This window comes from Sturnira hondurensis, unplaced genomic scaffold (assembly GCF_014824575.4).
Source record: "Sturnira hondurensis isolate 20B ecotype Veracruz unplaced genomic scaffold, ASM1482457v3 Scaffold0008640, whole genome shotgun sequence".
Lineage (NCBI taxonomy): Eukaryota > Metazoa > Chordata > Mammalia > Chiroptera > Phyllostomidae > Sturnira > Sturnira hondurensis.
In genome coordinates, this window is record NW_028081271.1 from 3,114,694 (window position 1) to 3,129,602 (window position 14,909).

Consider the following 14,909-nt stretch of genomic DNA (forward strand, 5'->3'; position numbering starts at 1 on the left):
TAACCTTATTATTTTAGGTAATTATAGAAATGCGATACTAATCTGTACAAATCTCCAGGAGAGGAACAGATGCTGGTGTGAGCACAATGATCAGGAATGTCAGAGCAGTTTGCTTACATGGCAAGTGGTGTATTTGACAGGGAAGCAGTGAATGAACGGCTTTTGACTCCATTCTTTGACAGGGCTCCCTGCCTGGGCCCATCTTCCCTCCTTCCCCCGCGTGCTCACTCCCTCTTTGGAAATCTACTCCCTGGGAGACTCCACCAACCTCATCTCATGTGGAACCTTCTCATCGCCCCAATTTTCTCTGGCACCACAGGGGCAGACAAGTGCTCCTATCCCAAAGAGGTCCACATCCTAATTTTTAGAACTTGTACCTGTGGTGTGCCATGTGTCCAAGGGACCTTGCAGGTGTGGTTAAGTTAGGAATCTTGAGGTGGGGCAATCATCCTGGATTACCTGCTTGGGCCCAGTGCAATCAGAGGGGTCCCCGTAGGTGAATGACGGAGGCAGGAGCATCTCAGTCCAGGTGATAAGATATGAGAGACTCACACAGCCATCCTGGGCTTGGAGGATGGGGTGGGGGCACAGACCAAGGGCCCTGAACCAGCTTCTAGAAGATGGAAAAGGCATGGAAATGGAGATGGATTACCTCTTGATTTTGGTACCGTGAGCCCTATTTCTGTGGTCTAATCCCCAGAATTGTAAGATAATAAAATGGTATCGTTTTAAGCCTATGAAACTGTGGTAATTTGTTACAGAAGCAGAAGGGAACCGATACAGACCTCTTGGCACAGTTTTTCACTCCTGTGCGTCCATACGATTGCACCTACACCTAGCACTTCCCTCCGTGTTTCGCGTTATTTATCTGCGGCTTGTCCCCCACGTATTCTTCCCTTGGCCACTAAACAGTGGTCAGTGTCTTATTCGTGGTTGTCTCTCTAGTGGCTCATGCTGAGCCTTCAAATGGAACCAATGTTCCTCCAACCGCCCCAGGAATAGGAAAAAGGCTGCCCACAGGGTCATTTGTTAAAGCGTTTGCTCAGCTATCCCTCTGTTGAATGACAAGCCAGTCTTCCCCTGGCTCCTCAGTCAGTATCCCTGTTGCATGAGGAGCCTTCCTTGCCTTTATGAGAGGGGTGACACAGATCTCGGGCTGTGACCTGAAAGGGCACTGTCCCGCTTTTCCAAGCCTTGGCCATCCCCCTGAGATTCTTGTCAGTACTGAGAGCTCCTACCACCCTCCCGGTTACCCCTCTTCTCGGATTCCTGGAAGCAAATCAGGAACTTAATACAAGTAAATATTGGTCCTAAGCAAATCTTTGTTAAATAAGTAGGGAAATGTATTAGATTATACAAATGATTTATTAGGTGATGGGTAAATAGCCAAAGGGGTCAAAAAGTTCTCATTTCCTTGTCAGACAACAACAGGAGGTAAAACTCCAGGGTTTTCTCAGGATTTGGCTCTTAACACCATTGTCAAAGATGCGAGTGAGATATAGTGCTAAGGAAGTTAGTAGAGGATGTCAATATACTAAAATTGGTAAGAAATTATGCACAATGATTATAATATCTTCTTTCTGACTTTCCAGGTGTGCTAAAGGTACACATTTACTTTCTCCTTGGTCACATTCAGATCTACCAGAGGAGCGGCTTAGGGGCATGTAACATTTACCCTGGCATGTGGGAAGACCATCTGCTTAATGAAAATATGATTTCATCAACAGATTACCCAGTATTAATCATATATATATATAATGTGTATATATATATATAATATTAATATATATACTGCATTTATGTGAAATGTTACCATGAATGAGGGTACAACACTGCAGAAGAATTATTGTGTAGTAATTCAAAAATACTCCTATAGTATGGTCTTCTCAGTTACGTTGAGAACTTTAAGAACATCATTTAGCCTCTTTAAACCCCAGTTTCCTCTTCTCACCATGGCATATTTAGGATTTACTCCCCATTCCAGCATTCTTTGATCTTTAGTAACATGTGGGAGGTAGCGTGCCACAGTTAGGAGAATTCATTCCACTATGGTTCATATTTGTCCAAGGACTGAGTTTACGTTCGTGTGCAAAAATGATCTAAAAACCTTGAAAGTGCCCAGAAAATGAATCCTCTAAAAACAAGATTATTCGAAAATAAGCGTTATAAAGGAGGCTTAAAAATCAATCTTGCTTTGTTATGAGAATTTTTTTAGACTAGATTAAAACACACACTTAAATTTCATGAGGACTCGGTGAGGAGGGTGCTCGTGAATATGAAAAAGCAAGAGTAAAGTTAGGGACTAGCCTTGGCCTTCCTTTTAAGGTCTGATCTTGAGCGTGGTTCTTTGCTGCTTTTATTTTTCTTATATCATCTACCAGGAGGAGGCCTGGTAATCCGGAACAGCAAATGATCTGATCTCTTTTTATCATCCTTCGTATGCTTATTTGGCAGACTTACTGTGTGTGTGGATCTGTGGGTATGTGCGTGTAAGAAATATGTCAAAGGGCGATATTGCCTCCTGTAACCCAGAACCTCTCCTTGTGGATCAGAGATGACTTCTCGACCCAAGCTCAAAATAGGACGCTAAGCTTATAGTTTGCTGGAAGCCTTGCCTGTCCCAAATACCCAAGTTCATGTTTGCATGTAGATGCCACTTCATTTTACCCTTTAGATAATCTGAAAAAAAATATTGTTGGCACCCGACTTCTCCATACAAACCCTGCATAGTCCCGTATTGTACTCTACTGGTAAACTGAGAGCAGTTCTCAGTACCCGCTTCAAGGGAGCTGAGGGTGAGGGGTGGTGTTGAACGTCTAAACTAAAATTCACCAGCGTATGGAAGAGACAATGATCCATATGTATGGAGGGAACTACTAGATGAAATTAATTTCTCTTCTATTTTAAGATCTTTTTCTCACAAGTAAACATTCCCATTGTTCTCTTCTACATAGTAATTTAATTTCGAAATGGGGGCCATCTGTACTTTAGTAGGTGGGTGAAAGGGAGCCCACGATGGAGCCTGGGGCAGAAACGTGCTTGCCTCTGGCGGCTCTAATGGGTTCCTTTTCCACCTGAACACGAGGTAGATCTGTTCTGTATTGTAAGAGGCCTGGTGGATGTCATCTTTTACTCGTTTTCAGCTGTAATGAGCTTCCGAGAGTCTGAAGCTACAAGGTCTGTGGATTTCATTCCGTTTGTTTTGGTCCAAGGGCACTCGGATGGAGTGAGGCGCGAGGCAGCTGCTCACGGGAGACTTTCAGTATCAGTTTCCTCACACCTGCAGTTCTTGAAAAATACGGGTTTTTTTCTAAAAATAAAAGTGAAATGTTTTCAAGGACCTCAGGAACTATTTTTTTCCCGGCCTCAACCAATTTATAGGATTGAGCTGAGTACCCTGGAAGCGGGGGGTAAAGCAAAAACTTGCTTTAGGGGATTTAACAAGCATTCGCCGACAGAAACATATTGTCGTACATTTGCTCCTCTTGAATGGCTTGTTGAAAAGCCCGCTGGGTTTTGTATATAAATGCTGTTGGTGAATTGTTTTTCTTTGCTATTTACATTATATAACTCCAAGCTTAACTATGACACTTAACTCTTTCTCCAGCTCTTTGCTTGCTTGAGATTTCGTCCTATATCTAAGGATTTGTTTTCTTCCCATCTGGTGAGTGTAGACAGAATCACCCAAATGAATGTCACTTGGCCCTTACTTTCTCCCCCTTTTATATAGGGCCTGTATCTTATGTCTTCTTTAATGTCAGAAGCTACATTCTGTCTAAGTTCCAGGGCATCATCAGGCTAGGACTTGTATCATCCACCCTGAAGTTGATTTTGAGATTTCTTTTTAAAGTCTGTCCTTGATACCCTGGAAATTTGGGGTATCCAAAGGACCAGCCGAGGCCCAGTGCCCCAGCCCTGAGAGTGTTCCTGTACTTCGGTAACCTTGTTAGGATTACTGACATGCTGCTTCCTTGTCAAAGACTCTCAGGACCACGTGATGAGCTTGAGTCACGTCTCAGGCCGTGATCTGTCTGAAAATCCCTGTGTTCTCTTCATCTGCAGCGGAACAGAATCAAAACCTTCTAGAGGCCCCTTAATAATATTTATTGCTGACTACCTATCTGCTATTCTTTAAAAAGTAGAATTTTGTGATTTTTCTGCTTGTATTTCCAAGTGGCTTAAAAGTAACATTGACAGGAAATGACTGGTGCTATAGAAATCGGGAAATGCGTCACTATCACAGACGATGCTCAGGGCACAGACGCTGGGCAGGAAGGGATAAGAAAGAGCATTGGTCCATCCCCAAACCGTCAACCTAATTGGGAAGATCTTTTTAAAATGCACAGGTAAAAAGTATCAAATAGCATTTCTTAGCATCCTACTATCTTAATTTGGGCAATTCCTTTGTTATATTAATAAACACATTTAAATCTACCTTAGTTTAAGGGAGCAAAAGCCATATATTTTTTAATATCTACATATTACATCTCATTAATTGATCTTCAAGCTAACTTCAGGGAATATGTCATGAATTGGCCACTAGAACAAAACCAGACAGGGGCATTTTACATTATTTTGGTGAGTGTGGGCTTAAAAAGTTCCCCAAATATTAATGTAATAAAATCTTATGAATCATATATTTTGTTGTGATTTATGGCAAAACATAAGAAGAAGCACATAGAACTCTACCCTAATCAATAATTATGGCCAATGATTAATGCTTAATAACAAGATAAAGTACAAATCATTAAATGTAGAGTAATTATATAATTGTTGTTTTCATGTTCTTGAATTTGTGGAATTAAGGAATTTCTAAGGTGGTTTTTATGTCAGTAACTGAAAGAAAAAAGGAAGAAAGAATAGAACAAGTATGCAAATAATTATAGGAAAGCAAAGAGAGAAAGAAGTACAAATTGTCCTGGCTTGGAACCTGTAGGGATGAGATAGTGCTATATGTGGAGTGTTAAGTACTCCACATATCCTGAAGACTTAGTACTTGCTGACTTAGTACTGGACCTTTTCTGGTTAGGACTTATCTACTATTAAATGCAGTATTTCATTGGAAGTTGGTTTGCTTACTCTATTTAGCAATGTTTTCCACTGGCGCAAAGTTACTGTCATTATAAACAACAGTGTTTTTGCATTTCTAATAGCACCGTGTCCTAAATTGGGACCCCTGGGGGCAAATTCAATGGCAACAAGCAACTACAAGTTTACATGAGTGGTGTAGCCATGAAATCCCCCCTGGGTTTGCCTATATTGCAGAGAGAGTCTTTGTGACTACCGAGGGATTGTAGCAGAATATGAAAAGGCATTAAAGCAGCTTTCTTACTAATCAAGCTCCCCTATATTCATTGCACCATTATTCACAATCGCTAAGATGTGGAAGCAGCCCAAGCACCCATCAGTCCATGAACAGAGAACAAGGTAGTGGTATATTTGCACAATGGAATACTACTTAGCCCTAAAAAAGAAAGAAATCTTACCTTTTGCAGAAGCATGGATGGACCTGGGGAATATTACACTGAGTGAAATAAGCCAGTTAGAGAAAGACAATCACTATATGATTTCACTCATATGTAGAATTCAATGAACAAATAAAATAGAATCAGACTCATAAATACAGACAACAGACTGACAGCTGTTGGATGGTAAGAGGGTTGGGGGGGTTGGCTAGGTGAAAAAGGTAAAGGGATTAAGCAAAAGAAAAAAACAAACAAAAAAACTTATAAACACAGTCAACAGTGTGGTGATTACCAGAGGGAAAGCGAGTGAGGCGGACAGAAGAGGGTAGAGGGGAAACAAACAGTGATGGAAGGAGACTTGACTGGCGGTGGTGAGTACACAATACAACACACAGATGATGCGCTGTATAATTGTACACCTGAAACCCAGGCAGTTTTATTAACCAATGTCACACCAATCAATTCAATGAATTTTTTTAAAAGAATATCAAGGACTGTCACTTGTCTCTTCCACCAAGAACAGGGTCTTCTGAGTTTTGTGAATGGGGTGACAGTCACGCTCTAACACCCTCAGTCTGTCCTCTTTACACCCCAGAAGTCATGAAAACGGGACTTAATGGTACATACATAAAGTAATTAAATAGAAGATGGTGGTAATGGTGTATTATTTGAGTTAATATATGATGATGAAGACACGCAACCAGAAACTTCATTATTTTGGTGTTTCCTCTAAGTTAGACAAGTATTTCAGAGTCGAAAAAACCCATAGCTTCCCCTCTACCATTCTGATTCCAGACTTAGAAACAAACCATTTTTATGGACTGTGTGCCTGGTGTTCTCTTTGACATACGTTTTCAGCACATGTTCTCACTGAAACAAGCCAGATTATCAGTGACACCTCTTCTGGGTATGCCTTTTTTTAATTTAAATTTAAAAATTGATTTTTTTACCGACTTCATAACCAAAACTAGAATCAGTGACTAATTCACATGTCCTTAGGTTATTTCTCTAGGTGCAGAAATTTCGACAAACACAGGGGGCAACGCACCGTAGAGCAGCACTAGGGGAAGCTGACGCAGAGCCCCAGTGAAGGGTGGCCACACGGAGCGGGGAGAAGTCTAGTCAGACGATTTGCAATCCAGCCTCAGCTCTCTCACTAATTTAGTATCTGTGGCCAAGTTATTTAAACTTAAGTCTCAATATCCTCCTTTGCGAACCTGAGGATAAGATTTCCAAGGGTATTTCTGAAGATCAAGTATGATAATGCATGCAGAAACAGCTTATAAACAGAACACAGAAAACGTGGGGAAGACATCATTACTACCTTTAGAGTCTAATATTTCTGAACATGAGCCACAGATCACGAGGACCTGGCTCATAGCAGGTCCTTCTCATCTACACATTTTCGAACTTTCCCAAGATGGAAGAAAAAGTGGTTGTATTTTAGTGAACTGTTATGATCGGCTTATACCTCACTGAGTGGTATCCATTCATGTACAAAATAATAAAGATAAAAATATAAGCATACTATAAGAATGTTCATATTAGTTAGCAAACAATGATACACTTGTGGAAATTTTGAAAAAGAAACTTCATCTGGGTTCTTAGTAAAAACTGTGAAGGTCTTTGAAAGCTTAGTTCAGACATTGGCACTCACATTTCTGGTTTCTTTTTCCTGCTTTTTCAAAAGAAAAACTTGTCAAAATAAATATCGACGGTTTATGGCATTATTAATAACTTGACCATTGGGCAGAAATGCATCCAGATTACAAATAGTCTTTAAACAGTATAAAACTTTGTGATTCCCATTAAAAGACTGATTCTGAACCAAATATACTTCCAGTTCAGAAGGTGGCACTAGGCATTGTGCAACTTCAGAACCGTCCTTCGGGTTAAGCACCTCTGTCCCTTGGAAGGTGTCCAGAAACCAGATCGAGGGCAGAACAGAGCACTGTCCGCTACTGTGTGGACTGAGCTGCAGGGAGAACAGCCCAATGGGGCTTCACAGTCAGTACCATCTGCCCACTGGCTTCTGAGTGCAATCGTCTATGGTCCATAAAGCCCTAAATGGCTGGGTCTCCACCGCCTAGTGATCATCCTCCCTCCCTGGGCAACTTCAGGGCGATTGAGATCTGCTGGCGGCTGTTGCTCTGCTCGTGTTTCCCAAGTTCCACCCACAGGGGACCAGAGGCAGGGAATCTTCTTAGAAGGACCCTCATGTGCAGACCACCCCGCCTTCCACCAGCTAGCGAAGACCTACTCTGGCGATCTTCAAAGATGGTGGAAAGCCTGTCTTTGAATCAGAGTTAAGAAGCAGGCATTTCTACTCCTTGAAAAGAAGGATGTATCCAATGAGAACTATCTCAGATTCCGTAACACTCTACATTAAAATAATACCCACAGTACAGGCTCTCCTTGCTTAGTCAAGTCTTCAGCATTCACTGGCTGACTGCTCTAATGCTTCGGTGCTTGAGAGTAACCTTTTACTGCCCCCTACCCCAACCGGCTCTCCTCTCATTGAGAGGGTGAGTGATTTAATAAGAAAGAGATCTTAAAGCAAGATTTTTGTTTTTGAAGTTTGCAACCTGAGAGTTGACCTAATCTGTGTACCCTGATACAAATTTATTTGTGTATTCCTCTAAAAACATGAATTGGATGCCTACCATGTACCAGCACTTATTTAAATGCTTCAGGTATAATAGAAGAAGCCCTTACCTTGATGGAGTTTGTGACCTATTTAGAAAAACAGAAAATAAATCCATATGATATAACATCAGAAATGAATAAGTGCTATGAAGAAAAATAAGGCAGGGGAGGAAGTAAAAGGCTTAATTTTCAGAAAGAATGATCTAAGGTAGTCTCTCTCAAAAACTGATATTTGACCAGAGAAAAAAGTAATGCCAAAGGTATGAGCTGTGTGAATATTTGGTGGATGATCAAGTGCAGGACCAAGACTCCCATGTGCTGTGTGTGCCTGAGTCACCCCGGCTTGACTAGAGTGGAGGACGAGGCAGTGACATTTGGGAGGAGGGTATCAGGGTCAGGACAGACAAAATTTTGTAGACAATCGTAATGACCTTTTCTTTTACTCTGAATGTAATAGTTTCAAGTAGGAATGTCCATGTGATCTGTGATAAAAATAATCTCTGTTGAATAGCCTGCAGACAAGGCAGAAATAGGTGACGGGAGTCCACAGGTGAGACGCAGTGGTCCCTTGGCCTTGGGTGTTCAGCAGTAGCAGATTCAGGATACATCTTAAAGGAGTACCCAGCTGAATTTGCTGTTGGATTGGAGATACAGTTTGGGGGAAAGGACAGAGTACAGGAAGGCTCCAAACATATTGTCAGGAAATTAGTTAATACATATCCTTTACAGAGCTATTAGGCACTAATTATTGTACAGATGTGCTGGGAACTAAGCAATTTCAACCTATAGCAATGCTTACAAAAGAGAAATACGGGATTGGGAGAATTACCATTATCCAATTTACAGTTGGAATCACCATACAATTCTTTAGACAGCAAGATTCTTTAGTGCAGTTAAATTGTGATTCAATTATTATAAAATCCACTTGCAATGAATTACTCAGAACACAAGTAAATGTAGTTTCGTTAAACACTGGGGGAGACTAACAAAAGGCACCCTGTCCCCTGCGTAGGGCGTATCATTGGGACAACCATCATCATTCCGGGTCCCAAGAAGGGATGCTTGTTGCCTGGCACAGCTGACAGCCTTTGACCTCTTAAAAGTCTGTTGATTTGGACAGTACATGATATACTCATTCTAAATACAGTCTACATATTGGGCATTTCTACACAGCAAAGAAGATAATCAACAAAACAAAGAGGGGACCTACGGAATAGAAGAACATATTTGAAAATCCTAAATCAGTTACTGGCTAATATCCAAATTATAAAAGTAACTTTAAGCAAAAAATAAATCAGTTTAAAAATGGACAAACAGCCTGAAAAAGCATTGTTTTTTCCAAAACAGATATATAAAGAGAAAACAGGTACACGAACAGTTACTCGACATCATTAACCATGAAGGAGATGCAAATCAAGACTACAATGAGATATGACCTCGATTCTGTTAGACTGGCTTTTATCACACAGACGGGGTGTTAGCCAGGATTTGGAGAAAAGGAAACCCTCGTGGACTCTTGGTGGGAATGTATATTGCTGCAGACACTATGGAAAACAGGAAGGATGCTCCTCCAAAGCTGTAAATTGGACAACCGTGTGATCTAGCAAGCCCACTTCTGGGTATACATCTGAAGGAAGGGAAATCACCGTCTCCAAGAGATTTCTGTGCCCCTTGGACATAGTGACATCATTCCCAACATCCGAGACATGGAAACCATCTAAGTGTCCAGTGTGAGATGAATGGATAAAGAAAAGGTGATGTGTATTTAGAATAATATTCTGTGTGTGAAAAAATAAAATAAAATAAATAAAAATAAACAAATTCTTTAAAAAAATATTCTGTGTGTAATACTGTTCTGAATATAACCAAAATATTATCCCATTAAACTATTCTGAGTATTATTCAGCTATAGTATTTAGGCATAAAAGGAAGGAAATCCTGGCATTTGTTACAACACTGTTGGACCTTGAGGGCATTATGCTAAGTGAAATAAGTCAGAGAGAGAGAGAGAAATGCAAATGCCCTTTGGTCTCACTTATCTGTGGACTCTTAAAACTTCTAAGACCATCAGACTCACAGAGACAGAGAAGAGAATAGTGGTTGCCAAGGGCGAAGGGGAGCAGCAGATGGAAGATGCTGGTCAGAGGGTACCAACTTCCAGTTACTCGTGGGAGATGAGTAAGTTCTGGGATGTAATGTACAGCATCGTGACTGTAGCTACAATCCTGTGTTATGCACTTGAAAGTTGCTTTTCAAGTTGCTTATGCACTTGAAAGTTTGTGTTCACACACAAACACACACATTATAATCATGTAAGGTGAAGGATGTATGTGTTAACTAACCTGATTGTGGTCATCATTCTGCAACATGTATGTGTATCAAATCAACACGTTGTACACAGTAAATTATGCAATGGTATGTGTCATTCAAATCTTGACAAAGCTGGGGAAATATAAAAACTAAACGCAGTTGCTTTAATTATTTATTAAGCGAAGTGGGGAAAACCTGGAGAAGTTAATCTAAGAAGGCACGGGAGGAAACACATCCTTCTCTGCATGGCCTGGGCCCCCCAGAGGAAGACAAAGGTGGTAGGGGAGGACTCACGGATGCATGTTGCGCACACCACACACTGTTCTAGGCACTGGACATTCAGGCATCAGTCCATAGAACGTGAGTCATGTCCCGATGACTTCAGAACATTTCCCCGGAACACTTCAGTCACACCAGGGCATGTAACTCTATGTACAACTACGAATCACTGGATCTTAAACAAATAAGGGGATTCTGTTGAATAATCAGCTTATACTTTATATCGGACATACTTTATTAAATGGACAGGAAACATAAACCTCATGGATATTACACCTAAAGTGCAGGATCATCGAGCTAGATCCACTGCACCTCCTATTGATAAAAAATGTAATAATCTATAGATATAAATGAATTTCTGCCCTACGCTCTGTGTTCCCACTTAGGATCCTGGTGTCTTTGAATATAGCCAAGTTTAATGCTTTTTTTTATGTTGAACTGTGCCATGAACTCTATTGGCAAACCATAAGTGACATCCCCCTACTTAATAATTCCCACAAGGAGGAGTGCTGTAGGTCATGGTCTAGGTGATCGTAGTAGTAGTGTTACTATTACTAGTGCTGCTGATATTACTACCATCATCATTGACAATTTTGAGAACTCTATGCTGTAGAAAAAGAAAACAAAGCGAGTGAGTCAGTTTTTGGCCCTGAAGAACTTGTAATGTGCAAATAGTCATTGCTCATTATATTTGATTGATTCATGTTCCTTAATGTAAGGAAATTTAAAATTATAATGAAAGCTTACAAAAGGTCTCGTTTTTTAGACAAGTGATATTATATGACATTTTCTTTTTCAGCTAGGGATTTCAGGGAAGTTTATAAATATTACTTTGATCAACTTCACAAAATCCCTCTCAGGTTGTATGTATAAAGCTAATTTGCAGACAGTTAATAAAAAAAAAATGCATGAAGACCAAGTGGTCCACTCGACATCAAACTAGATTTTACACTGTCGCTCCAGTGGAGTATAGTGGCAGAACCCACCAACACAACACCATGACTTTTTTCCATACGTGTTCAATTATTTCTCTCAACATGAACTGCTAAAGCAATTAAAATACATTCTAGTACCATCAACTTTCAGGTCAGAATAGTGAGGCTCACGACACGTAAAGCCCTTCCTGCTGGCTGCCCAGCTATCTGGTCACTGAAAACAGTGTTCTTCCCGCTCGTAGAGGAGGAAGAATCGAGGAAGTATATAAAAGGCACAGTTCAACAAGACTACGCCTTTCAGACTCACGAGAGACTAACTGTGTATTGTGTGTCAGTAGCACAGATTGTCTGGGAGGCAGTGCATCCACGTTATTGCTGGCATGATCTACAGGTCCTGCTGAGGGCGGCCAGCATTCTCCATCTCAAGATATGTCTCCATCTCCCTAGGAGATGTCTAACTACTTCGGCCAAAAAGTTTGGCTTTGTCCCTTATACTACGTTTCCTCTCATTCAGTATTCACTTGGTCAGCAAAACATTTAGGTTATATTTTCCCAATACTTCCAAAATCTGAAAGCAGCCCAACCCTTCATGACTGCCACCCCACTCTAAGCCGTCACCTCCTCCTTCCTAGACTCAAGCAAGATGGCCTCTCAGGCATCTTCCTGATAATGCCCACCCCCCCCACCCCCATGTCAGATTATTATCAACATGCCATCAGAATAATCCTATCCTGTCACTTTTTTTACTTCAAAAAGCACCAAAGACACCTGGTTTTGAATAAAGGCCAACATTCTTATTATGACCTGTAAGCCCCCTCTTGATCTTGGTCCCTACACCATCCCACCTTATCTTCTACTTGTGCCCCCTGTTCACTCATGAAGTTTCTAGGTTTCTTTTTAAAATAATCTTAAGGCCAGTATGGGCTCCCACCTCAAGTGTGTACATGACCCACTCTCTCATTTTATGCAGGTCTTTATCCAAATCTACTCTCGAGGAAGACTCAACCAGCCAGTTCATCTAAAACTGAACCTTCTCCTCCACTATTTTTATTACCCTCACTTGCATTATTTTTTCCTGCATCCATTGCTATCTAACATTATGTGTGTATCCCTCCAACTGAAAGCTATATATATATTTTCACTATTTCAGTATTTCCAGCCTCTAGACCTGTGCCAGATACAGCTTGTATTGAATGAATGAATGAATGACTCTAAATTTCAATGATCTCTTCTTTCTCCTAACTTCTCTATCTCTATATGATTCATTTAAAATTTAATTATAGTCTGCCCCTTTGTAACCTTTCATGAGAAAATATCTCAGGTTTCCCCATTTGATTATAAACTCATTTTATCAAAGGTAAGACTGAAGATGTCTTCTTATCAACACTCTCCCCTTGCCTAGTTCAGAGGGGCACCCACATGTGAATGGATAAGTAAATGAATGAGTAAATGAATGAATGGGAAATGCACCAGTTGGGACAGTGAGACTGATGAATGATGGATTGTGGAGGCTAGTAGGGTGAAGGGGTAGCATAGGAGACAAATCTAAGAAGGAAAATTTAAAATCAGATATTAGGATATAGGAGTTGTTGTCACCTAAAATGGGGAGTCAAGCAAAGAAGAACAGTCTGCCACCTCCATGGAATCTACATGGAACCTAGTTCCCCTCATGGGTTCAGTGTTTGGTCCACACGCCAGCTCCTTCAGTCAAGCCTCTCGTTCGTCAGAGCTATATTTGGCAGATGCTAGACACCATTCTGCTAATTTTTAAAAAATGGAAACAACCTAAGCAGTTGAGACGAATAACAGACCCCATATAGATGTGTTCTTTTCTCTATGTCACTACTGTTCCCATGAAATTAATTCTCATATGCCAAAAGGTTAGGCATTACAATTCTGGAATGAAATATAAACTTAAATAGGCCAATTTCCAAGGGCCTCATTCTGGAATGATACAATTTAAAGTGCAATCCTGGAGTATTTTAGACTCACATTGTTTCAGTATCAGCTGAGAATGGTTTAATTACATCCAGTCACCACACACAGCCTCGTCCACCTCTTCCCTGCCCTTCAGTGCAGTGAACTGGCCAGAGAAGCGGTCTGTGCATGTGTAGCTGAGTAGTAGAGAGGGTTGGTTAGAGGATTTGAATCAGCGAAAAGCTGCAAGAATGAACTGAGTCAAAAAACTGCATTTATCTGTTTGTGGCATACAAAAGCATAGAATACACTGAATAGAGCTAAATTTTTTTTTCCTGAAGAGGCTGGTGGGCCCAATCATATAGACAGGCCTGTAGGAACCTGTAGAGAAGGCATGGAACAGAGGAGCCAGAAAAAGGAGAGGAACTGGCAGGCCGGGTCATAAGTCAGGAGTACACTTTGTGAGAACAGGAGACTCTCCGTGAATCGCAGGGGGTATGAGGGTGTGTTCCAGCACGAGAAGTGGGAAGTCCTGTGGCTGTTCACAGCTGTCCCACCTCCTGCCAGGCACGCATAGCCCCGCACCAGTCACCTGTGTCCTATGCTGCGTTGCTATTTGAGATCCCTGTCGTGTTAGACTGTGAAAGCAAAGCCTTTTGTACCCAAAGTGATTGCACTGAAACTCACTAACTCTCCACTTGATGTTCGGCAGCATGTATGCCATCCCTAAATCATCACCATCTCCTTATGTCTGTAAGAGTTTCAAGTTGTCTCCGCTTTCCAGTTCTTTTACTTGTCTTCCCCGTCTCAAGGCTTTGCAAAACCGAGAGCTTTTACATCAAGCTGCCTTCCACCAAAGATGGCCGGTCCTATTACCCTCTCGTTCTAGCACGCTACTGATGCTGAGCTGTGGCATATTTCCCTCACCTTCAGGGCCTCTCACCACTTCCTCACTCTCGTGTACCCCTCAGACTTCTAAATTCAACTCTTGCCTCGATTCACCTGAGCTGAAACTGCCTCATGGACTATTTGCATCAGGGTAAGGAGTAGCTCTGTTTCGGAGAAAATGATGGCATGTGTCAGTCTGGGAGTTATGGGCTCCGCCTTCGGATCAGCATTTCCAAGAACCAGACTCATTATGGGATGCACTGTTCTACACCATGATTATTCCCTATTCTTTCCAAATCAATTTCTCTTCAGCTTCTGTTAACTGTGGAGGGTTCTTATGTCTCCCTGCACAGATTACGCTCCTCCCCCTCACAGATCTCATCTGAAAACACGAATTTTCTGTCTTTTCTTTACCTCTTAACTCCTCTCCCTCCTGCTATTTAACTTTACAGTTGTAGTACTTCACTCT